The sequence below is a fragment of the Sturnus vulgaris genome, chromosome Z (genome assembly GCF_052056855.1).
Source record: "Sturnus vulgaris isolate bStuVul1 chromosome Z, bStuVul1.hap1, whole genome shotgun sequence".
NCBI lineage: Eukaryota > Metazoa > Chordata > Aves > Passeriformes > Sturnidae > Sturnus > Sturnus vulgaris.
Genome location: NC_142283.1, coordinates 7,135,493 through 7,146,501, shown reverse-complemented (window position 1 = coordinate 7,146,501; position 11,009 = coordinate 7,135,493). Strand labels below are relative to the sequence as shown.

Below are 11,009 nucleotides of genomic sequence, written 5' to 3'. Positions count from 1 at the left end.
GCTTTAATCAAGATAATTCTAAAAACAGTTTAAATCCGTTTTTTGGCTTCTGTTTAACATGGGGATATGAATCTGTTCTTGGCCTCAGTACAAAGGTGAGTGAGGGAGTTGTCACAACAAAATATGAGAAGAGATATTGGTAGATCATCCTTCTCACTGGCTGCAGTGCAAAATGCCATCACCATCAGGAGCTTCAAGAAGAACTCATGAGAGCTAGCAGGTTGACTGTCAATGTGGCTTAGACCACTGGAGAGAAGAAAAACTTCCTTCATCTTTATTCCCTCTCACAGAGTGGTGCAGGGCTTGGACACAGTCTGACACTCAAGAGGCAGATACTTCCTGTGCATCCATCTGGAAGAAAGATGTTCTCATCCAGATTTGTTAATCCAAATTTCATCCTATACTAATTCAGTCCAAGCCTGAATGAGAAACTCAACTTTGTGTTATTAGGAGATATTTATTTGCAAGACATATACTAGTTGTATCATCTGTGAGTGAAAAGGGAAAGAGGTAAAAACATCCATTTTGCAACTTGTTTGTTTTTTCCTAAAATAGTGTTTGGGACTCTATGAGGCACCTTGAAAACTTTTCACTTGGTGCAAATGGCTGAAGTCCTGAATAAAAATTATAGGATACACTTTAGGTTGAATGAAAATAGGTTACCTGGAGAAAATGTGAAGCTGGCATGTGGGCTACGTCTGTCAAGAATAATTTTTATTTGCCTAAATATGTATAAGGGAGGAAGACAGATAAATTGAAAGAAAAATGCCATCACAGTAGCATTCACTCTGGAAAAAGGTTTGTAAACAACATAAAATAGCTGCCTCTCTGAAATGATAGCTTTACTCAAAGTATGTCCAATATATATGTGTGTATATATGCACATATATATAATCCAAAGGTAGCCTTTTTGCCATGGGAATTGTCTGCAATTATTTTCCCCTTCCATGCTGTATTATAATTAGCAATTTCTGTGTCATCATGGGATGATGCAATGTAAATGCAGGCTTTCTGCTCATCCACTTCTTCCCATGTGTAGTTTTATTCCTCCAGCTGAGCCTGTGCAGCAGATGCCAGCATTCACTGTAATGAGGGACTGGAGAAGGACCTAAGCTTTACCAGCATTTGAATTGCTCTGGACTGCTCATCACCACTCCTTTAATTTATACCCTTAGAGAGATGGCAATAGGGTCTATGTCTCCTATGGAAGTGATTTGAAATCTTGCCAAGAAAGAGCCTCAGTCCCTTCCTCCTTATAGTCCTGGCACGTAAAACCACAGGAGAAAACAAAAAGCATTTGTGAGGAGTCATCCAGGAAGAAAGATTAACAATATAAACCAAAGGAGAAGAGAGAAAAGACCCTTTCCTCACTGAAAGTGGGTCTGTGCTTATTTTAATGGATCTTTTACAGTCCCTGAATGTCCTCTAATCTGAGCGTAATGCTCATTGCTGTTTCTGCTGCTTCTTTGTTCGACATCCTGCCTGTTCTGCTTGTGGTTGGGTGAGGGGAGGGGGAAGTGCAGTCACTGGCCAGCTTTATCTTTGTGTGAAGAACAAATGTTGTTGTCATCCTCAAGGTTATGGAGCATGTCTGCTCTGCAAAACAAAGGAGTAGCCAGGGCCTTGTTTGTCCACCTAGTTCTCAGCGCACCCTGGACCTCTCATGAAAAACCAGGAAGGTTTCTAATTTTTTCTTTTCCTGAAACACATCAAAGACCGTGAGTAGAGGAGGGAGATGCTTCCCCCGCTTCCTATGCTCCCCCCCGCTTTCCTCCCTCCCCCGGCCATCTCTTTTGGTTCTGAAAATTGTGTGGCTTTAACCTTGCTTGTCTAATAATGTGTGACCTTGACTAAAGGTGGGTTGGAAGGATTTCAGAGTTGGTTTTATCAGGATTAGCTTTTCATCTGCACAGAAGTATCCAAGGAAGTAAGCCATCTCATCTTCTTTCACCTTAGACTCCGAGCTTTCTCCTTTAGTTCTTGGAACAGTGAGGAGAAAAATAGGCAGAATTATTGCGATGGGTATGGTGATATCACACCCAGCGCCACACATGAAAGGTGAAGGCAGCGCTGGGTGCGGTGGGGAGCACGCAGCTGCCCCGTGCAGGGGCTCAGAGCTCTCCTCTCCCAGCACCAGGTACTCCTTTTCATGTGCTCTCTGCACAGGCAGCTCGGGGAAGAGCGGAGAAGGAGGGCTGTGGAAACCAAGTACAGAGGATTTATGCCTCCTCGTGTCTTCTCTGCTCCTCGGAACGCAAAATGACTTTGAAAGATTGGCTCGGAAAAATGAATACCCAGGACATTGCTCTCTGTTACTTTGCTGTGAAATTACTTTCCTGAATGAAAATATTTAATTCCTTTGAAAGCGAGTGCATAACATCTCTGGAAGTGAAAATCCTGTGGAAATCACAAAGGAAAGAAGGACGAGGGATAGAATACCTTTATATCTCTGAATGTTAGCGAGGCTGAGCTTCCTTTACTTTCTTTTTGTGTGTGTGTGTTTGTGTGACAACAATCATAAACGCTCTTTCTAATATTGATAGGGACAGTGCTAGAATCTTCTCAATTCTTTCGCTAGATTTAAGTTTTATCTACAATAAACAGCCTGTAATGTGATCTTTAATGCATTGGAGAGCTTATGAACACCCTGACCTAACAGATTCCAGTTGTTTAGTAACCCCAGATCTGCTGTCACCGTACCTTGTGGAAATTCCTGCCTTCCATGGAGGACTGCCTCATCCAAGATGGCATAATATAAAATTCCCCTACAGTGGGCCAACTCTTCAAGCCCCTAGCCTTGATCAATAACACCTGACTCCTCACATGTTCTCCATGCAGCTTCCATCAGAGCAAGGTGCTATTCCATATGGGAGAGCTGGCAGGAGGCATAAGCCTCAGTGAAGACTGATAAAATACGTTGGACAGATTTTTGGATGTAGCTGGCACCTTTCTCCTTTATATGTTCTTACTGCATCCATCCCAGGCATTAAGGAATGAAGTTGTTCCCCATATATAAAGTCAAAGAGGCAGGCCTAGAAGCCAACAGCCAGTCTGAGCATCTAAGAGGACACAGGACTGTGCACCTTGGCTGTGGCCTCCAGTTTTCTTTTGTTCAACCCACCAGTCTGAAAAGAAAAGGTCTCTTCTTGGAGGCAGCCACAGTCCTTTGTTGTTCACTGCAGCTCCCTGCCTAAAGTCTGGTATGTGTAATATACAGAGAGCTCTGACATGCTCTAAATCAAAATGTCCAAACAGCTCCTGGGTATTCCTTTAATGGAGTCACAGAGATTTTGTTGTGTGGGAAAGGGAAGTGAAGGGATGCTGGAAGAGGGGTGAAGGGTCATGCAAATTTTGATCTAATTTTCTTTAATAAAATACCTTGGGCTGCAGATAACAGAAATCTATGAAGGAAAAGGGGGTTTAACTGTGACTCCAAAACATCCTCTCCATAAGTTTTCACAGGAAGGTAAGCAGGTTCCACAGTGCAGGGTATGGATTAATTGATTCTGTATTTCATCCTTCTCTAACTTATTCACATAAGCCTCTTGCCTTACTCATGATTAACATCAGTGAAAAAAGATAGAACAAGCCAGTGAAATGTCCTATTACTAGTTTACATCCCCACAATTCTCTTTCACATTGAGTAAGATTCTTAAAATGTAGAATCTGCTGCAACTCTGCCCTTGCTAAAATCAGAAGATGACGACTGTGTAGAATTAAATCAACATGAAGTACTTTGGAAGTTCTCCCTTTTGGACTTGTTATTCAATATTATTTTTAAGTCTAGAATGAGAACACATTTTAGGTCCAATTATATCTATTTCTGGCCATTGTCAGAATAGTCTGGCTCATATAGGTGTATAATGTTCTTATATGTGCACATACACAAATCTACATATGATATAAAGAGCTGGTGTTTTCATTTTCCAAATTTCATTTCTAGTATATGCTGTTGACAAAGAGATCAACAGTGCTACCCAGACTGTCTTCTTCACTCTTGTCTAGAATCTAAACCTGTTTCTGAAATCCACCTGGGTGTCTAGTCATTGGACCAAGGTGTACACGTCCAAAACAAAGCTCCTAGGTGTGCCATTTGCTGAGCTTCTTCATCAATCTGTTCAGATGGTCACAATGGAAAATCACACTGGACAGTGTCTTCAGCTTTCTTCACAAACTCAGATCTATCTTATAACTTAATCTTCACATTGTTTTTACATCATATTTTACATGACTGTGTCTTCTCTGCCTACATCTCCTATGACTGGTCAGGGTCCTCACATCTTGTGCTGCAGCTCAAATATTCTGGTCTTTGGCAGAGATTTTGGCCATCTTGTCTCACTCTTATAAATCTCACCAACCTGTCATCTTGACTGAAATTCCCTTCAGTTAGTATCTATCCACTTACTTTTCCTTCTTTAGCATTTGGGATGTAGCCTGCTTGCCTTCACAGTACAAGATCCTTCACACCTTTCCTACCTATTACCTCTCATTACTGAAAGATACCTCATTAAGATAACATCTCCCATGTCTGATCTCCACCTTTGATGTTTAATATCTCCAAAAGGGAATCTTTGTGCTTTCCCTGTGCTGCTGCATTAATTTGATATTAAGTCTCCGTTAGTCTCTGCCTCATCTCCTCCAGAAATTCTTCATCCAAATCCTTATTTAAGACAATTTTATGGTCCCTGCTATGACGATTGACTGGTTGGTATGTGGGGATGGCTTCTCCTCAAAGTCCCTAACACGGCTCTGCTGTTTCTTTCTCCTCCCCCATCAAACATTTCCATCCTTTCTTTCTCCTTCCCTGCTGTGGCTGTTTTTATCTGTTGGCTTTCTAAGCCTTTCATTTTTGTTATGCTGAGTTTGGATAGAACCTACAACAACGAATTCTTAGCCAAGACCTTGAGAACTCATGTGACCTCTTGGAATACAAATCAAGAGTATGCATTTACAGAAAAAACCTGTGTTACTTTCAGGTCTTGCAATTAGAAAAGATAATACTGCCATAAATTCTTTGAGCAGGCACTGAAGCTCTATACTCAGTTTTAGCTGCCACAGTCCTCTTGTATGACCATTAGAGAGTCATTTAATCTCAGTGTTTTTCAACACTCCCTTCAAGACTGATAAACATTCATTAATATTTTGTTATGGTTTGAAGTTATAAACTAGTGCCCTGACAAGTCACAGCAGTATTTAGATAAAAATGCAGGGAAAATTCTTGATCATCTGGATATGCAGTGGAGAAAACAAGTTTATTGCAAGTAATAGTGTCTATGATAGTTAATGTCTGTGCAGAAGGATGATGATGGTAAGAAATATCTTTCCAGTGTCTTGGCAATATTTCCTTAGCAATCAAGAAATTAAAGTCGAGCTACAAACATTTTTCTTGCTTTGTGAATGACTATTTCCTCTAAGGATCTCCTGAAATCTGAGATGTGCAATAGCTTTAACATTTCTTTTCCCATACAGAATTAGTTTCGTAAGCAAGAAATAAAATTAAACCCAGGCACAGCAGTATTTTAAAAGGGAAAGGCAGTAGCCTTGAATTATCCATGTTGATTTGACAAAGCCAGTGATGCTGCAGATAAAATACACTGCACTGCTGTCACATCACCAAGTGACATCTTTTTATCCAAAGTGAAAATGAAATGTCAAAGTGAAGGAGTTCTGTGAGTCTTCTCTTGCTGTTTGCAAAACATTTAAAACTCACTTTTGTGTAGTAAGGTGGGTGTTTACCAGAACTTTGCTTTAAATTAGAGATTGTTAAGATAGCAAGGTCTAGCTGAGGTTCCCTAACATTCTTCTTACCCACGACCCTGTTGTACATTACTTTTAACCTTGCCAGACATGAGCTGTTTGGATTGAAATTATCAATGCTTCATGTATTTGCATCTTGGGTTTGTTTTGGAGATGCTTTCACCATTTAAACATTGTTTTGAGAATGTTAGCAGAAGGAATGCAAGAATAATAAATGTTTTATCATTGCTCTCATGGTAGTCCTGTTCCTCTTTGTTTTGGGGATTCTCCTCTGATTTGCCAGGAATGCTTTCCTGTAGAAGGCTCCTGTTAATATCCGTATGGAAACTTCCTCCAGAGGCCCTTTTCAGTTTCTTTGTGCTCAGCAACTTCCTGAATTATGACCAACCTTCTGTGGACGTTTTGTCTGCACTGAGAGATGGCTGCCATTGACAACAGAGTGTGCAAACTATTGCCAAGGAGAGGCTGACCAAGGTACAAACAGCATTGTTGAGCTTTCTTGCCAATCACTACCATAGCTTGCTGAAACTGGAATTAAAAAAAAAAAACAACCAACAAAACCCCAAACCCAAAACCACAACAACTAACAAACAAACAAAAAAAAATGCCCACAAAAAACAACCAAACAAAAAATTCAAAATGCAAAATAAACCTCCACCCACCCAAAAAAAAGGAAAAAAAGTGTAAAAAGTGCTCTTAACTGGGAAAACTTGAGTTGATGGCTGCCTGGTCAAGGTAAAGAAAGGTGGGACTTGTAAAGAAAGATGGGACTTGTGGAAGAAGATGGGGTTTGATCCTTTAGCTAAAGTATAAACTAAAGTAGGAATTATAATAGTTACTCAGTGGCTTGTCTGCTGTTTATAAGAGTAAATCTTATATTGTCCTCACTATTGTGTGTTTGACCTTGCAATATTAAACATTTTGCTTAATAGAGCTCTTGAAGAGGGCACAGAAATCAGGATATGCAATGTGCAAGTAAATTCAGACTAGTGTTTGCATTGTGGACCTTCTATAAACTTGTAATCTAGATGCAGACAAAAGGAAGATTGGAAAATTTCTCCAGCACGGATAACTTCATCAGCATGAGAAGAAAGCACGTTTGTGTACACACAAATACACATATGAGTGCAAAAAGGAATATATTTGGATGAATTTAGTTTTCCCATCTACTCATAACAAATTTTTCAACAGTTAAATGATACCAAATCACAGTCAGAACATAGTCAGAAGGAAAAAACCAGCTATGAATAGTACTTGGGTTTATGAGATTGATAGTGCTTGGTTGACACCACCACATAATTCTCTTTCTTTGCTTGCTCTCTGGCAATTCTGAACCTGTTAGTTTGTCACCTGTTAACTCTTACACGAGGAGGACAGAAGCTGTAAGAGATTTTGGCTGGCATTCTTCAGCTTGTATCAGACAGTTCTTGCAGGTAGGACATGATCATTCTGCCTGTGTTGCTCTTGGGGTCTGTCCTGGAATTGCATTTGCTTTTGTTATAGGACTGCCTGAGGTCCAAATGTGCTGCAGGTCATGTATGAAGAGAATAATTTCAAATGCGACCTACTGGTAAGGAACTGAATCACAGGGAGGTAGAAGTGACTTAGCTTAGATAGGAATCCATTGAAAAAGCCATGAGATGAAACAAATCCCAGTCCAGCGCCCTAACCATACAACCAGCTTTCTACTTCAGACAACATTCAGCTGGTGTCATTGGAAGAGTCTTGAGGGCAGGAATACAAAAAAAGACTCAGATACAATGTGTGTGAGACAAGACAACAGAACATAAGTGACCCAGGAGGTTCCTGGGATGTGCTGAAGACAACTTCCTTCTCCAGCTGATGGGGGAAATGATGAGGAGAACTCGTGTCATGGACCTTTGCCTCACCAACAGGATGGAGGCAGTGGGCAATGCCAAGCCCAAGAGATGCACTGGCTGCATTGACCATGAAATTCTGTGATTCTGTGAAAGGCTGGACTTCAAATTCCTTAGGGCAATGCAGGGGGTCTGCAGCAAATTCTCTGTCCTGGACTTCAGGAGAGCAGCTTTTGGCCTCTTCAGGGATCTGTTTGGTAGAGTCCCATGGGATAAAGCTCTGCAGGGAAGATCAGCCCAAGAAATCTGGTTGATAGTCAAGGATCTACTCTGAGCTCAGGAGCAATGCAGCCCAATGAAGAGGAAGGCAGGCAAAAGTCCCAGCAGAGCTGTCTGGATGAACAGGGAGCTCCTGGAGAAACTGAAACACAAATTGAAGTTTGTAGGGTGTGAAAACAATGACAGGTAGCCTGAGAGGAGAAAAAAAAACTGCCTGAGCAGCCAGGCATCAGGTGAGGAAAACTAAAGCCTGAGTAGAATTAAACTTGGACAGAGACATCAGGGGCAAGAAGAAAACTTCTATAGGTACAAAAGGGATAAAAGGAATACTGGGGAAAATGTGGGCCCTCTCCAGAAGCAAATAAGAAACCTGGTTACCTGGGACATGAAGAAAGTTGAGGTATTTAAAGACTTTTTTGGCTTGATCTGCACCAACAGGTTCTCCAGCCACAGAACCCAAGTCACAGAAGGCAAAGATAGCAGGGACTGGCCAAATAAAGAACCATGTTCTGTAAGAGAAGATCAGGTTTGAGAACATTTAAGAAACCTGAAGGTGCACAAACCCATAGGACCTGAGGAGATCCTGATGAGATCCTGAGGGAACTGGCTGATGAAGGATCTAAACACTGTCCATCATACTTGAAAAGTTGTGGCAGACTAGTGAAGTTCTCACTGAGTGGAAAAGGGGAAACCCCAATTTTAGAAAAGGGCAAAAGAAGGACTGAGGGAACTACAGGCCAGTCAGTCTTACCTTGGTGCCTGAAAACATCATGGAATAGGTCCCCTTGGAAAATATGCTAAGACACATGGAATACAAGAACATAATTTGTGACAGCCAATGTGGCCTCAGTAAGGGCAAATCACACCTGACAAATTTGGTGGTTTCTATGGAGGGGTGACAGTGCTGGTGGGTGAGGGAAGAGCAGCTGACATCACCTACCTGGACCTGTGCAAAGCATTTGACATTGTCCCTTGCAATATCCCTGACTCTGAACTGCATTTGATGGATGGAATTGATGGGTGGAATACTGGGGGGATAAGGAATTGGCTGGACAGTCACACTCAGAGTTGCTGCCAGTGTCTCAACATCTGGGTGCCCCAACAAATGGGCCCTCAGGTGACATGGACACTGGCACCAATAATTCTGCAAATTTTCAGAGCTACGTGCCCTGGTGGACACGCTGGAGGGAAAGGATGGATCTGGAGGGACCTTGGTAGGCTTGAGGAGTGGGTCTGTGTGAACCTCATGATGTTCAACAGGGCCAAGTGCCAGGTCCTGCACGTGGGTCAGGACAATCCAAAGCACAAATACAGGCTGGACAGAGAATGGATGGAGGGCAGCTCTGAGGAGAAGGACTTGGGAGTGTTGGTTGATGAAATGCCCAACACTACCCAGCAGTGAGAGCTCACAGCACAGCAACCACTCCTGGACTGCATCAGGTCAGGGGAAGGGATTCTGAACCTCTACCCTGCCCTTGGGACACCAATGCTGTGCCCAGCTCTGGTGTCCACAACATAAAGGACATGGAACTGTTGGAACAGGCTGGAACAAGAATTACTATATTATTTCTTCTGCAACAAAAATTATTAGAGGGATGGAACTCCTCTCCTATAAAGACAGACTGGGAAAGTTGAAACTGTTCAGACTGGAGAAAACTAGTCTGTGTCTAAAGACACTATTTCCAGTGTCTAAAGGAGCTGAAAGAAATCCAGAGAGACTCTTTACAAGGGCATGTAGGTACAGGACAAGGGGTAATGACTTTAAACTGAAAGAGGGCAAGTTTGAATCAAACATTAGAAAGAAATTCTTCACTGTGAGGATGGTGAGAGATTGGCACAGGTTACCCATCTCTGGAAGTTTCCAAGGCCAGGCTGGATGGAACTCTGAGCAACCTGGTCTACTGGAAGTTGACCCTGTCCATGGAACAGGGGGTGGAGCAAGATGGTCTCTAAGGTCCCTTCTAACCCATACCTTTCCATGGCTGTCTAATTCCATTAATTATTTGTTGTGCACATCTCAGAAATCAGCATGGCCAAGTCATTCTGCAGCCAAAGGGAGGGCAGGAAGCAATCAGGCAGTTTTCAGGTGAGGCACTTTATTCTGTCACCCTCGCCCAACATCTTCACTGCTGGCTGGACAACTGTAAACTGTAATTCATTTACTGAAAACTACTCTCAAGAGAGATGATCTTTCCTAAGAGCAGAATGTTGAATACTCAGTCCAAGATCCCAGATTCATGCTTATTATTTACATGTTCTCAGAGTATGGTGGTCCAAGCATACTTTATGCAAAAAATAAATCTTCACATAACTAAGCTCATTTTCTTCTTTGTGAAGTCCAATTTGCTGTAGCTCTGTTTATGTAAGATACAGATGAATCTTATTAGAAATATTGGATTACAGTAGTCTTGACAGATTAAAACAATTGCAGGAAAATGTGGACCTATTTACACATTGGAATGTACAAGACTATATCGTGACCATTCCACATTATTCCACTTCAGCAATAGTGATTTCTGTTAGGAAAAAACATCAACATTTAACACATGGTGATACTTGAAACTTCAGGGTTTTTTGGAAATTTTAGAGAACTGTGGGGTATTAAACTAAAAATTGTTGTATTGAACAGCAAGATTTACTGAAGTGCAAAGCCTTTTATAGTGCAGTACAGTACAGATTTAGAAATTAAGTTATTTAACCCTTCAGAGGTGGAAAAAAGGGCTGCTTGTAACATATACACAGAACAGCTGTATTAAATTATTTCATCATCAGAGAGTCCCATTCTGCATTTTACTGAAAGATGGTGAAATCTCTGTCTATCCCACTGGGTAGAAATTCCTATTATGTTAAATATTATGATGACTAATGGAAGTTAAGACTAATAGTTTGCATTTGGCCTTTTTTGTTGGTTTGGTTTTTTTAAAATGAATATGTAATAGATACTAATTAGCCCGTCATTTTACTTATTTTCTCATGACATGTGTTTTAACATATACAACACAATGCTTTAGCTCTTTTTTACAGATGCCTCAAACAAGGAGGTTTTGAACCCAAACACTTTTTTTGTTCTGAAAAATCCTTCCTTCTCCTTTGTGAACAAAAACATGGAAATATACTCCACTCTTACTAATTCAAAACTCTTTATGCCATTTTACT

General features: G+C 41.2%; 1 long non-coding RNA gene across 2 annotated transcripts in view; it reads left to right on the top strand.

Annotated features, from left to right (window-relative positions):
- The first annotated feature begins 1,530 nt into the window (after positions 1–1,530).
- The window catches only part of LOC148219638 (uncharacterized), a 50,681-nt gene continuing 41,202 nt past the window's right edge, over positions 1,531–11,009 (top strand). Inside the window, exon 1 of one of the 2 annotated variants that reach the window (XR_015799376.1) lies at positions 1,531–1,718. This is a non-coding gene — a long non-coding RNA (uncharacterized LOC148219638). The remainder of the gene's footprint in view (positions 1,719–11,009) is intronic. The other variant, XR_015799377.1, reaches the window with a different exon arrangement.